We start from the raw sequence: 13,153 nt of genomic DNA, 5'->3' as shown, positions 1-13,153 counted from the left end.
CTGAAGTTATTTGAAATGCTTTGAAGACAACTCAAGACGGTTCAGCTTTTCATTTTTTATTAATTTGTAGAAATGTCTCAACATAAATCCACTTTGACATTATGGCGTATTGTGTCTAAACAAGTGACACCAAATCTACATTTAATCCATTTTCAAATCAGGCTGTAACAACAAAATGTGGAAAAAGTCAAGGAGTGTGAATACTTTAAGGCCCTGTATATTCTCACCAAATCCCCAGAAGTAGTGCCGGTGAGATGCTATTGCCTCATTACTCATACAACTATTTCTCAATTTGTATCTAGAACTTAGATTTCTACAAACAGTCAAAACTGTTCGCTGCTCTGGCACCCCAATGGTGGAACAAGCTCCCTCACGACACCAGGACAGCGGAGTCAATCACCACCTTCCGGAGACACCTGAAACCCCACCTCTTTAAGGAATACCTGGGATAGGATAAAGTAATCCTTCTAACTCCCCCCCCCCCAAAAAATATATAGATGTACTATTGTAAAGTGGCTGTTCCACTGGATATCATAAGGTGAATGCACCAATTTGTAAGTCGCTCTGGATAAGAGCGTCTGCTAAATGACGTAAATGTACAAACATAACAGAATTAGAAGTGGGGGAAAAAATGGCTTTATTGTCCTTAAACTAGTATGTGAAGCATCTGACTTTCTGGTCGCTTCATTGACGTTCCCCAGAAGATGCCATTAGAAGTCAGTAAAGGTAAATGCTGCATGTAAGAGAGAGGGCGATACTGCCAAATAAAGTGTAGACGCAGTCAGTTAGGCAGAGCAGTACTAGAAGAGAGCCGGCACCAAAATTAATTTCACTTTGGAAATGTTTCAAAAGGCACTCGCACATCTGAGCCATCTTTGATGCAGGTGCATTGTAACAGCTGAATAAGATGAGGGAAAAAAGAAGAAACCTACACACTGCTCTTTATTAAGCTTTACGTATCGGCCTTCGTCAGAGCTTTGGAAATGTTTAAATTAAGTTAAAAAGGCACAAACTCTGAAACTCATTACTAGCTTTATCAGCTAATCCGATCAAATCTAGTTACCATGTTTTTCTCAGCAAGTGAGGACACTGTCAGGATATTTTCAAAAAGCCTGTATTTAAAGTTAGGAGTGCTTACATTCTTACGCACGCACACGCTAGCACACGCACTCCACACACGTACATTGTAATATTGTTGTATTGCGCTATTATACATTTTGTATTGTAGATATGTACTGGTGTAATAATGTTATATGATGTACTGTTTTATCTTTTATGTGTGATGTAAGTGCCTTAAATGTGTTTGGACTCCAGGAAGAGTAGCTGCTGCCTTGGTAGCAGCTAATGGGGATCCCTAATACATACAAATACAAATCATATTCACCAACTAGTATTTTAAAGACACTATTGTTTTGCAGGTTGTGGTCTTTTACCTGGCCCTAGACCAAACCAACCCAGTAAATTACACCCCAACACACACATTGGAAAACAGGAAAGTAGAAATAAAAAGGCTGGGCAGAACATGCCCATCTCCAAAAATAAAAGGAAAATAATGCACTTTTAGTATGATAATGTTGTAAACATTTCTCCACCTCCACTAGCTACATTAGCAGTGCATTCAGTCTTTCTATGTAGTGAAGATCTCAATCTGCTGTGATACATTCCTCCTTTCACAGTCACCTCTGAAGGGAGAGGTGAAGTCTCAGTCCTTTACATTCAACTTCTGCCCCATTCCCCGTTCTGTTGAGCTAGAATAATGACTGCCATAGTGGAGGGGTGAGAGTTCATTTTCGGGGTGGTGATGATGATGATTGGACAAGCCCAGGTAGTCCGTCCCTGATTCAGTCTATATTCTTCCATTTAATGCCTAATGAACACTACCCGGGCTGTCGAGGCTGCTCTTACTCAGCAGGTTGCGTCCACTGCGTTGAAGTTGCTGTCCATCTGGTGTCTGAAGGAGAGGCGAGCCTTGGTGGAGAAGTAGATCTGGGATCTGCTCAGGCTGCTACCGCCCTCGCCCTGGCTACCACACGACACCGTAGACGACAGGCGAGGCTTCATCTCCTCTCTGGGGACTGGGGGGACGGAGCGAGGTGGCGTACGATGAGGGGACGAAGAGAGAAGACAGCGGATTTATTGAACCGCTAGCACACAACGTTTTAGAATCTTTTCTTTGGCATGTCTCTACATGTCTACACTGTATGGCATGATTTGATAATGCTATTTAACATAGATAATGGCATGAATGATCCCTCAGGCATCTTGAATGTAATGCAAATATAACATGACATCCACTTATTTGACATTCTAATAATATCAACATCTAATAGAGGAGGATATCCATTATGAGGTTGTGGGTGGAATTAATGAACAAATGATTGATTGACAGTTATAATACTGGGAGGTTGACATTATGGAATACTATTAGCAGAGCCCCAAGCATTTCTTTAACGCGACCTAACTCTGACATTCCTGGTTATATCAGATCGCTTGTTTCAACCTGTATTCCAATATACGGTATGTGTTTGATAATCATGATTGCGGCCTTGGGAAGTTATTCTGACATAATGTATGTAATAGCGTATGTAATGGAATGGATAACTGTTATATGTATAAAGTACTACGTAATGGGAGTGGAAGCCTGTAGTTCTCTCACCTGCAGGTGGGGGGCACTGTTTAGCCTTGCATCGTTCCTTACAGCGTCTGTACCAGGAGAAGCACTTGAGTACCTTCACACCCATGCCTGGAGCTGAGGAGCTCTGAGAAAAAGAGAATGAAATAAATATTTGACTATTTTTTTTACTTGCTATCTTGTAGTTGCACAGCTTTTACACATCAGCTTTGTCTTAATTGCCTAGACATTTGTTTGTTTGGAATTACTTCTTAGAATCAACTACTCATTTCAAATCACCAGATAACATATCAACCCACAAACCACAAATAACACTCAGCCAACTTATTAGCCTGGCCTTGATAACAGCAAACAATTGTCAACAACAAAAAAACACGGCCATCTGCTATCGATTAACCTTTATTAACCAGACATTACTGAGACGATGTGTCTTTTTCTCATCACTCACATGGTTGCCATAATGGTATTAGTCCGGTCTAGTACACTAATCCAGTGGAATTAATAATGGAATTAGTCCAGTAATGTCACTATGAGTGGACAAAAAAATATTCAATGACATGATGGCACCACGATGACTGTCTTGTCTCTTGTCAACAATAGACGAGCACTCACACAAAAACACACACACACACATACAGCTGAAGTCAGAAGTTTACATACACCTTAGCCAAATACATTTAAACTCTGTTTTTTTACAATTCCTGACATTTAATCCTAGTAAAAATTCCCTGTCTTAAGTCAGTTAGGATCACCACTTTATTTTAAGAATGTGAAATGTCAGAATAATAGAGAGAAATATTTATTTTAGCTTTTATTTCTTTCATCACATTCCCAGTGGGTCAGAAGTTTACATGCACTCAATTAGCATTTGGTAGCATTGCCTTTAAATTGTTTAACTTTGGTCAAATGTTTCAGGTAGCCTTCCACAAGCTTCCCACAACAAGTTGGGTGAATTTTGGCCGATTCCTCCTGACAGAAGTGGTGTAACTGAGTCAAGTTTGTAGGCCTCCTTGCTCGCACACGCTTTTTCAGTTCTGCCCACAAATCTTCTATAGGATTGAGGTCAGGGCTTTCTGATGGCAACTCCAATACCTTGACTTTGTTGTCCTTTAGCCATTTTGCCACAACTTTGGAAGTATGCTTGGGGTCATTGTCCATTTGGAAGACCCATTTGCGACCGAGCTTTAAGTTCCTAACTGATGTCTTAAGATGTTGCTTCAATATATCCACATAATTTTCCTTCCTCATGATGCCATCTATTCTGTGAAGTGCACCAGTCCCTCCTGCAGCAAAGCACCCCCACAACATGATGCTGCCACCCCCGTGCTTGACGGTTGGGATGGTGTTCTTTGGCTTGCAAGCCTCCCCTTTTTTCCTCCAAACATAACGATGGTCATTATGGCCAAACAGTTCTATTTTTGTTTCATCAGACCAGAGGACATTTCTCCAAAAAGTACAATCTTTGTCCCCATGTGCAGTTGCAAACCGTAGTCTGGCTTTTTTATGCCGGTTTTTGAGCAGTGGCTTCTTCCTTGCTGAGCGGCCTTTCAGGCTATGTCGATATAGGACTCATTTTACTGTGGATATAGATACTTTTGTACCTGTTTCCTCCAGCATCTTCACAAGGTCCTTTGCTGCTGTTCTGGGATTGATTTGCACTTTTCGCACCAAAGTACGTTCATCTCTAGGAAACAGAACGCGTCTCCTTTCTGAGCGGTATGACGGCTGCATGGTCCCATGGTGTTTATACTTGCATACTGTTGTTTGTACACATGAACGTAGTACCTTCAGGCATTTTGGAAATTGCTCCCAAGGATGAACCAGACCTGTGGAGGTCTACACATATTTTCTGAGGTCTTTCTGAGGTCATTTTCCCATGATGTCAAGCAAAGAGGCACTGAGTTTGAAGGTAGGCCTTGAAATACATCCACAGGTACACCTCCAATTGATTCAAATGATGGCAATTAGCCTATCAGAAGCTTCTAAAGCCATGACATCATTTTCTAAAATTTTCCAAGCTGTTTAAAGGCACAGTCAATTTAGTGTATGTAAACTTCTGACCTTCTGGAATTGTGATACAGCGAGTTATAAGTTAAATAATCTGTCTGTAAACAATTGTTGGAAAAATGACTTGTGTCATGCACAAAGTAGATGTCCTCACCGACTTGCCGAAACTATAGTTTGTTAACATGAAATTTGTGGAGTGATTGAAAAACGAGTTTCAATGACTCCAACCTAACTGTATGTAAACTTCCGACTTCAACTGTCTGTACACACACACCTCCTTTGATAATCCAGCAGTTGGACGTCAATGGGCTATAGCAGATGGCTAAAAGGGCTAATTAAAGCCTTGGATGGAATTACGCAGAGGTCACATGACACATACAACACAGACAGGATAAGAGAGGCCAGGCAAATCATGCCATATAGTATTGTAGGTGATTAGAGAGATTGTGTGCCTACAGAGAGATATACTGTTCTGTGGTGTTACCCAAGTCATGTCAAGTCTGTTACTTGTAGGTGTCAATCAAGTCATGTCATATAGCCCTGAATTAATTTACATACTAATGCTCTCGGCATTTAGCTAGGTAGTCAGTAGGACTCTCAAATGGATTTTGACATGTAATACATGTATTTGCATTGTAAATGTATACATTAATAAATGTATGCAGGCTAACTGAATACTTTGACTGTATGGATCCATTACAGCTATGCCCATGGCAGTCTATATGTCTTACTCAGTCCTTTTCCACACCATCTAAACTAAACTAAAATATAAACGCAACATGTAAAGTGTTGGTTTCCATGATTCATGAGATGAAATAAAAGATCCCAGAAATGTTCCATACGCACGAAAAGCTTATTTCTCTCAAATTTTGTGCACAAATTTGTTTACATCCCTGTTAGTGAGCATTTCTCCTTTGCCAAGATAATCCATCCACCTGACAGGTGTGGCATATCAACAAGTTGATTAAACAGCATGCACATTACACAGGTGCACCTTGTGCTGAGGACAAAAGGCCACTCTAAAATGTGCAGTATTCTCACACAACACAATGTCTCAAGTTTTGAGGGAGCATGTAATTGGCATGCTAACTGCAGGAATGTCCACCAGAGCTGTTGCCAGAGAATAGAATGTTCCTTTCTCTACCATAAGCCGCCTCCAACGTCGTTTTAGTGAATTTAGCAGTACGTCCAACCGGCATCACAACCGCAGACCACGTGTAACCATGCCAACCCAGAACTTCCACATCCGGCTTCTTCACCTGCGGGATCGTTTGAGACCAAGCCACCCGGAACACTGATGAAACTGAGGAGTATTTCTGTCTGTAATAAAGTTTTTTTTGTTGGAGAAAAACTCATTCTGATTGGCTGGGCCTGGCTCCCAAGTATCTAGGTCTATGTCCTCCCAGGCCCACTCAAGGCTGCGCCCCTGCTCAGTCATGTGAAATCAATAGATTAGGGCCTAATGAATTGATTTAAATTGATTCATTTCCTTATATGAACTGTAACTCAGTAAAATCTTTGAAATTGTTGCATGTTGCGTTTATATATTTTTTCAGTATAGTATGTTATTCTTCCCAAAGCGTTAACATGTAGAGACAGGCTTTGTTGGCTTGGTGCACACTACCCACCCTACTTTTCCTCTCATTGAAGTCACACACATACACGAGCACGCACCCAGACAACTTTGCTTCTCATTGAGGTCACTGATTGGCAAGAAGAGTCATTTTGCATGTTTTCCCAGCCTGGGTTAAGTGTTACAGATGGCGCAATATAAATGTAAAGGTGATTTTCCGATTGAGACGACATACGCAGCGTGAACGCTAATGTGGAAGATTCAAATGTAGTGCATTGGGCCGTTACTAGTCCTGTATTAGCAGATTGATATAGCCGTCTGTAGCGGGCAACAACACAACATTTATGGGGTCCCTTTGTCCTCAGAAATGAACTAATTCATTACAATTGAAATAGAGTCAAAAGGTGGTACTAAATTGAGTCTGAAGAACTCTCTGGTAAAAACCTTTGAGCAGTCTTAGTTTTCAGTGTTGCCAGTATAGCTTTCTATTAATTCGGTATATCTGAAAGTATGTCCCCTATTTGACTGACACTTTGATACTGCCAGTTACCTTGTTCCACTGACCTCATGTTTGAAGGCACCGGAATAGAACAGAGAAATTGAATGACTCTCTATTGAAACAATCATATTGCTTTCTATTTTAAAACCTCTCATTGTCTTCCATCATCACAGATCTCCTTTTAGCTCCTGCTGTGTGGTAACGTCAGGGGAGGGTGGCGGTGTTGCCAACAAATTGAGGCTTTCCTTGCAAACCCATGACCACACATAACAGAAGCCTTTCACTGGACTCTGCTGCAAGTGCAGACATGCAATCTGTAGCAAAAACCCTCTGGTGTGGGTGTGTTTTTCTGGCTGTAACAGCTGTCCCTGCACTCACAGGGACGAGCTAATTTCATAAAGACGTGACAGCTCTCTCACACAGTCTCTGAGCACCTTTGACTCCTATGGGTCAGGCCAAGGGGGGGACTCATATCAGTATTCCACTCTGCCGAGAGTTAGGCACGATTGGTGAAAATAGCTTTAAAAAACAACTCTCTCTTTTCTCTCTCTCTCTCTCTCTCTCTCTCTCTCTCTCTCTCTCTCTCTCTCACCCTCTCTCCCTTTCTACCCTTTCCCCAACCCCTCTCTCTCTCGTTCTCTGGTATGGCTCTTATCCATATACAGACACAATGAACCCGTTATACTAAGTTAAATGTTGCTCGGCCAAGCTGTAGGAAGTTGGTCAGATAGACAGACTGATCAATTGAGCCAATTTGGAATTCCTGAGAGGGAAATAAGGAAATGGTTGAGTTTGTGATAGCACTGAGTTGGGTTAGGACATTGACTATAAAACATACCCTTGTTTTTTATTGTATGACGTAATAGTGTCTTGTACATAGGAGAGTGATGGAAAGAGAGCGGGGTGGGCAGGAAAGAAAACAAATCAGCCTTGTAATGTGGAGCACACATTGGTCAGATTTCTTTTCCAGACCTTTCCATGGCCCAAAGCCTAATTCCTTCTTATTTCTGTAAAAACCCTGAAGAAGGCCAAAAAGCCTAAACGCGTTGTTTCTACTCTTTGCAATAAATACGCTTTTTTTTTTATTTCATTCCATTTGTTCTACAAGTGTTGCTGAATCTCCCCTCTACTTCATGGTCCTAAAGTTGCACAGAGATAATACATTTGTTATGTATTAATGACCCACTCAAACACAGTCCTTTTCTCGATCTGGGTCACGCACACAAAATAGACGGTCAGTGGTGAGGAATTTTGGGCCCCGGTCATTACAGCATCTAGTACAGCGAGTCTTTGGCAAAGAACAACAGTCATAGAGCTTAGAGCAGAACAGCAAAACCAGTCCAGTGGAAGAGAGAGAGAGAGAGAGAGAGAGAGAGAGAGAAAAGGTTTGAGAGAAAGGGAGAAAAAGAGAGGGGGAAGAGAGTGACGGAGAGGGGATTGGAGAAGGAGAGAGCCTGAGAGGGTGGGAGAAAGTAGAACAGTGCCCACCTAAACAACAGAGAGAGGGGGAAGGCTGGAATTGGGCTTTGGGCCTGTTTTCTGTGCCTGTTTTCTGTGCAGGATCCTGCCATGGCAGAGCACAGTGGTGACGTGAAGGACGTGCAGCTCTGAACGATGTGGTTTTACAAATACACACTTCCTGGTTAATGACTTATTCTGGCAGTTACGGATTGCTCAATATTGATAAAATACTCATAGGTTGTCTTATCGCCCTATTATTTGTCATGGTGTGTGTGTGTGTGTGTGTGTGTGTGTGTGTGTGTGTGTGTGTGTGTGTGTGTGTGTGTGTGTGTGTGTGTGTGTGTGTGTGTGTGTGTGTGTGGATTTATCAAATCAAAGTTTATTGGTCACGTACACACTTTAGCAGATGTTATAGCAGCTGCAGTGAAATGCTTATATGTTAAATGCTTATATACATATGCCTATGTATACATATGACAGGTTACATACAGAACTATACACTGTAAACAACCTAAAACATACATTGTTCGTGTGTGTTCCTACCTGGAATGTAAAATGGTTTGCAGCATGAAACATAACCCGGGAAGTCAGAGTATATGAGCAAACTCTACAGAAATCTGATTTTCTGTTTTTCAACCTTTCCTATGTCCATTCCAAGTCTTCAGCCCCTTGGGAGACTTACCGTCTGCCCCAAATGGCAGCCTATTCCCTATATAGTGCGCTACTTTTGACCAGGGCCCATAGGGCTCAGGTCAAAAGTAGTGTACTATGTAGGGAAGAAGGTGCTATTTGGGACACAGCCTTAGAGAACTTGTGGCAGTGAGCCTGGGTCTGTAATAGAGCTCGCCAGCTTGTAGTCCTAAAAAATGGGAATGAGTTCCGTTTGGTTTGTTCAGCCATTCCTATGAGGAAAATTAATGGGGATAGAATAGGGTTTTGGAATAAACGGCGAAAAAAGGTCTTAACACAGGCTTAGGTGATCATATATACGTTTTGTTCTATGAGATAATATCAGTCAGTTAACATGACCTTTATGAATTATAAAAGGCTTTATGTGCCTTTTTAAATGACATAAATGCTTCAAAACTCAAAAAAAAAATGACGTTAGCTGATGAAGATGATATCATAGAACAAAACGTATAAGATTTCATAAGCCTGTGTTTACCACAGACGCTATTTTCAGTGTTTTCCAAAAACCCTCCAAAACTCCATTCATTTTCCCATAGACTTTGCCCAACAAATCATGGCAGAGTTAGTACCTACAAAAAGACGCCATTACTATTTCTCTCTATGCCCCTGAAAGAAGCAGAGCCCCAGCTCCCTTGGCACTATGACGCACATATAGGCCTATTGGTGCCCAGTCTGCCCACTAACATTAGAACCCTTACCCATCTCCAAAACAGCTATAGAAATGGGAAGTAATACTCAAATACGACTATTCTTACAGTTGTGTCAGATCTTTTTGCATAATTTCCCTCTGGCCATTTTCCAATGTTGAATAACGGTAGGCCATGGTTCCAGAAGAGGGGCCCCAATATTTGCATGCCATAGAGAGAGGGCCCCCAACAGGTTGAATAAAGTGACAGAACAACAGAGCAATATGGGCTAATTCAAGCTTTCAATTAATCAGTGCATCACCGCTCTCTCTCTCCCCCCTGGTTCTCTCTAATATTTTAAAATACCCAGGTTAAATGCATGGGAGTGTATTTTAATCCCTGTATTTGATTATTTTCAAATACATGCCAATACTTTCCATCTGTATTTCCAAATACAATATTCAACTACTTGTATTTTCAAATAAAACTATCTGAATACTTACTTTGAAAGTAATTGAGAAATTTGAAATAGTATTTGAACCCAGGTCTGGCAGTAACATAACTTGTTTCTGTACAAACTGTTTGTCTGAAAGAGGAGTTGTGGATGTAAATAATAAATAAAGGAGTGTTTTTACATTTTCGTGGAAGAGGGTGTGCTAACACTATGACAGGAAGTCTATTAATTAATACATCCTTTTCTGTCTAAATAAAGTGTCTTGCATAATATAAGTTGTTTGGAATCATCTGGAGTTGAGTAGGAAGGATTCGTTTGAACTAAGATAGCATTTTCTCATATCCATGCAGGCTCCATGTATCTCAGAGTAGGAGTGCCGATCCAGGGTCAGTTTAGCCTTTTAGATTATAGCGAATGGACAGGGGGTGGCCTGATCCTAGATCAGCACTCTTACTCTGAGACGCTTGAATACTGGGCCCAGGTCTAAATCATAAAAGCCAAATGAAGGCCCAATATCGAAGTGAACACTGAACAACAATATGAGGCTTGCGTATTCTAGTCGTTACGCGTTGAACACACCGACAGCATCATTGCGCAAAATAGTACGCAGCATCGTCTGGATGTGTGTGCAACAAAAGTTCAACATTCACCTTCTGCTACTGTTTCTGTCAAGCCGTCTACGCATACAGTTTGACGCATACGTTCATAACATCCAATGTACGCGCCACACCAAACGCACTGCAACTGCCTCTGCAACGCAATGCTGCAAGGCAAACGCAGAGTTTCATTGGAAATGAACGTAATTCCGGTGTACCAAAATGCTTAGTACAGGCGCACTGTACAGCAAGCCTACAACTCTCATGGGACCCTCCCACCCAGACACACCTCCTACAGCCAAGTAAACAGCCACACAGCCCCCCTCCCTCTCTATCTCCGAGGCAAGTTACACTTTTCCACAACGTTTAAGCTACTATTTGTCTGTATGTGTTGTGTCCAACCCTCTATTCTGCTTTAAATTCATTAATAGTCTCCTCATACGTGTACTGCAGTGAAATAACAATACTGTTCTTGTTTATTGAAATTGTAGCTTATGATAAAAGTATGAAAGTCTGTCATTTAAAAATGCAAAGTTGAACCTTAAAATAAGCACAATAACCTACCTGATCAGTTGCAACTTTGCAGATCTTGAAGAAAAATGTGCAATTTTCAAGTAGGATACCTACACAGCCGAATCAAATGTTTGGTACCAATTCAATGGTGATTTCACCATTTACAACTTTGCTTGTTCCACTTCCTGATGTCAGTTCTGCGAACTAAATGCGACCTCCACAAGACCCGGCGCGAGGCGGGCGTTTTATACCGATTGCTAGGTGGATTCTTGCACTGCACTAGATGGCAACATGGAAAGGGTTGTGGAGCGCATGGAGAGCCTGAACTTTAAATAGCTCATCCCTGTGGCCCGAGACACGCCTCCCTCACTACCTCCCTCCTTTTCTCAATGTGGTCTTCAACAGTCTATAACAAGTCACAGTTTAGTCACACACAGACAAATCAGCAGCAGTGTTTCGGTCAGTAGACCTACTGGATAATTACGGATTAGAGGGTGGATATAATTCATTTGGATTTGACACAATTAACAAATAAAGCTGAGAAGATTATAACGCACTAGAGGAGTGAATCGGTGATCTGTCAATAAACGACTGGAGGGATGAATGAATGAACATGGGATCAAAATAGAAGAGTATATAGCATGAGAGAAAGCGAGAAAGAGAGATCACAAACTACAAGGTCTCTATCTCTCTCTCTCTCTCCTTCTTTCCATGACGAATAAGATTTTTGACAAACGTCAGAGAGATTGTGTACGTGTATGTGCCTGCATTAACATACCCCTATACCCCCTGGCCTAAACAGATGTAGGATCTTAATTTTAGTCAGTTTGCTACAGCAGGAAAATAATCCTGCAGCAACCGGAGATGTGAATCGTAAGAGAAAATCAAGTCAAACTTCAAAGTGGAAATTACAAACTTCAGAAGCCTTTTTAAACCTTAAAATACACTATAAGTTGAACATTTCCTGCATTGCATGAATGTTTTCCTGCAGCAGGGTGATCAGATTAAGATCCTATATCTGTACCCACTCATCGGACCAAGTCATTTCCTTTCAGCTGATTCACAACTGTCCCGGTAAGCACGGACAAGTTGGTTGAGTTTGCTCTCCTCCTTCTTTCCAGGAATTCTATGGTCTGTATACACCAGCCAGCCGGGCCGGTACCTATGGAGTCGTGGCGTGCTGTCGTGACATGACGTGAGGGTGTTTACTTGGAAACAAACTTGGAATCCATCTCTGCATCAAATCAAAACAAAAGCTAAGTTAACTACACAAGTTGTATAAACACACCCCATCTTCTGGAACACGTGAGTGGAGGAGAGAGGGAACAGAGGAGAGGAGGGAACGGAGGAGAGGAGGGAACGGAGGAGAGGAGGAATGGAGGAGGGTGTGTATCGTCACCGTGGCCCTAACACAGCTAAACAGTGACTTAAACGGCTCATAACATTTAATACATGCATGTGATGACTCGATGTCACTAATCTTCCAAAAGGTCTCACTCTCAACCAAACACACCTTAATAATATCATTTTACTGCAGTGGGCAAAATCAGGGCCACAGAGTGTTTCTTGGTAGTCTTAAACAAATCTACTTTGAAACCAAAGTAAACACCTGGTTATGGGCTTAAACGAAAGAAGACACCTGTACCACGTCAGATATAGAGTTGAAATGTATTCCATTTTGAGTTTGCCTCCCAATATTACAATTTATATACATCACAGAAGACTGAAATATAGCAAAACTGTTTGACATAGAAACACAAGATTTGTGGCTGTAAAAAAATAAAACTACACGTTTATAAATAAATAATTATAAATGATGAAGTTGTGAGAAAAAAAGGATAACGTTCCACCCATGAGGCCACTAGTCATTTGACTGCAAAAAAAAGGACTACAAGAATGGCATCACATCATCTCTGGTATAATGATGCATTACAATGATCTTGGTTCTGCTATGTGTGACCTGTTCAAATTTGTATTTTATTGCTTTTTTATTAGGTCTTTGCATGCAAACCTTATTCAGGCTCATGGTTTATCCAGCCAGGGCTTCTGTATCGCTGTGTGAAGACATGGCCAAAGGACTGGTGGAAAGTTACTTGGACAAA

The 13,153-nt window shown here is 41.4% G+C and overlaps 1 long non-coding RNA gene across 1 annotated transcript; it reads right to left on the bottom strand.

The window, feature by feature from the left end:
- Positions 1–40: 40 nt before the first annotated feature.
- On the bottom strand, positions 41–11,363 carry LOC106608830 (uncharacterized). Its single transcript, XR_001329592.3, has 3 exons — positions 11,103–11,363; positions 2,657–2,759; positions 41–2,075 (listed from the first exon to the last, which is right to left on the bottom strand). It is a non-coding gene; the product is annotated as an uncharacterized LOC106608830 (long non-coding RNA).
- Positions 11,364–13,153: the final 1,790 nt, after the last annotated feature.

This window comes from Salmo salar, chromosome 07 (genome assembly GCF_965601325.2).
Source record: "Salmo salar chromosome 07, fSalSal1, whole genome shotgun sequence".
NCBI classification, from domain to species: Eukaryota; Metazoa; Chordata; class Actinopteri; order Salmoniformes; family Salmonidae; genus Salmo; species Salmo salar.
The sequence above is the reverse complement of the archived record's forward strand: the minus strand, read 5'-3'. Positions and strand labels throughout refer to the sequence as shown.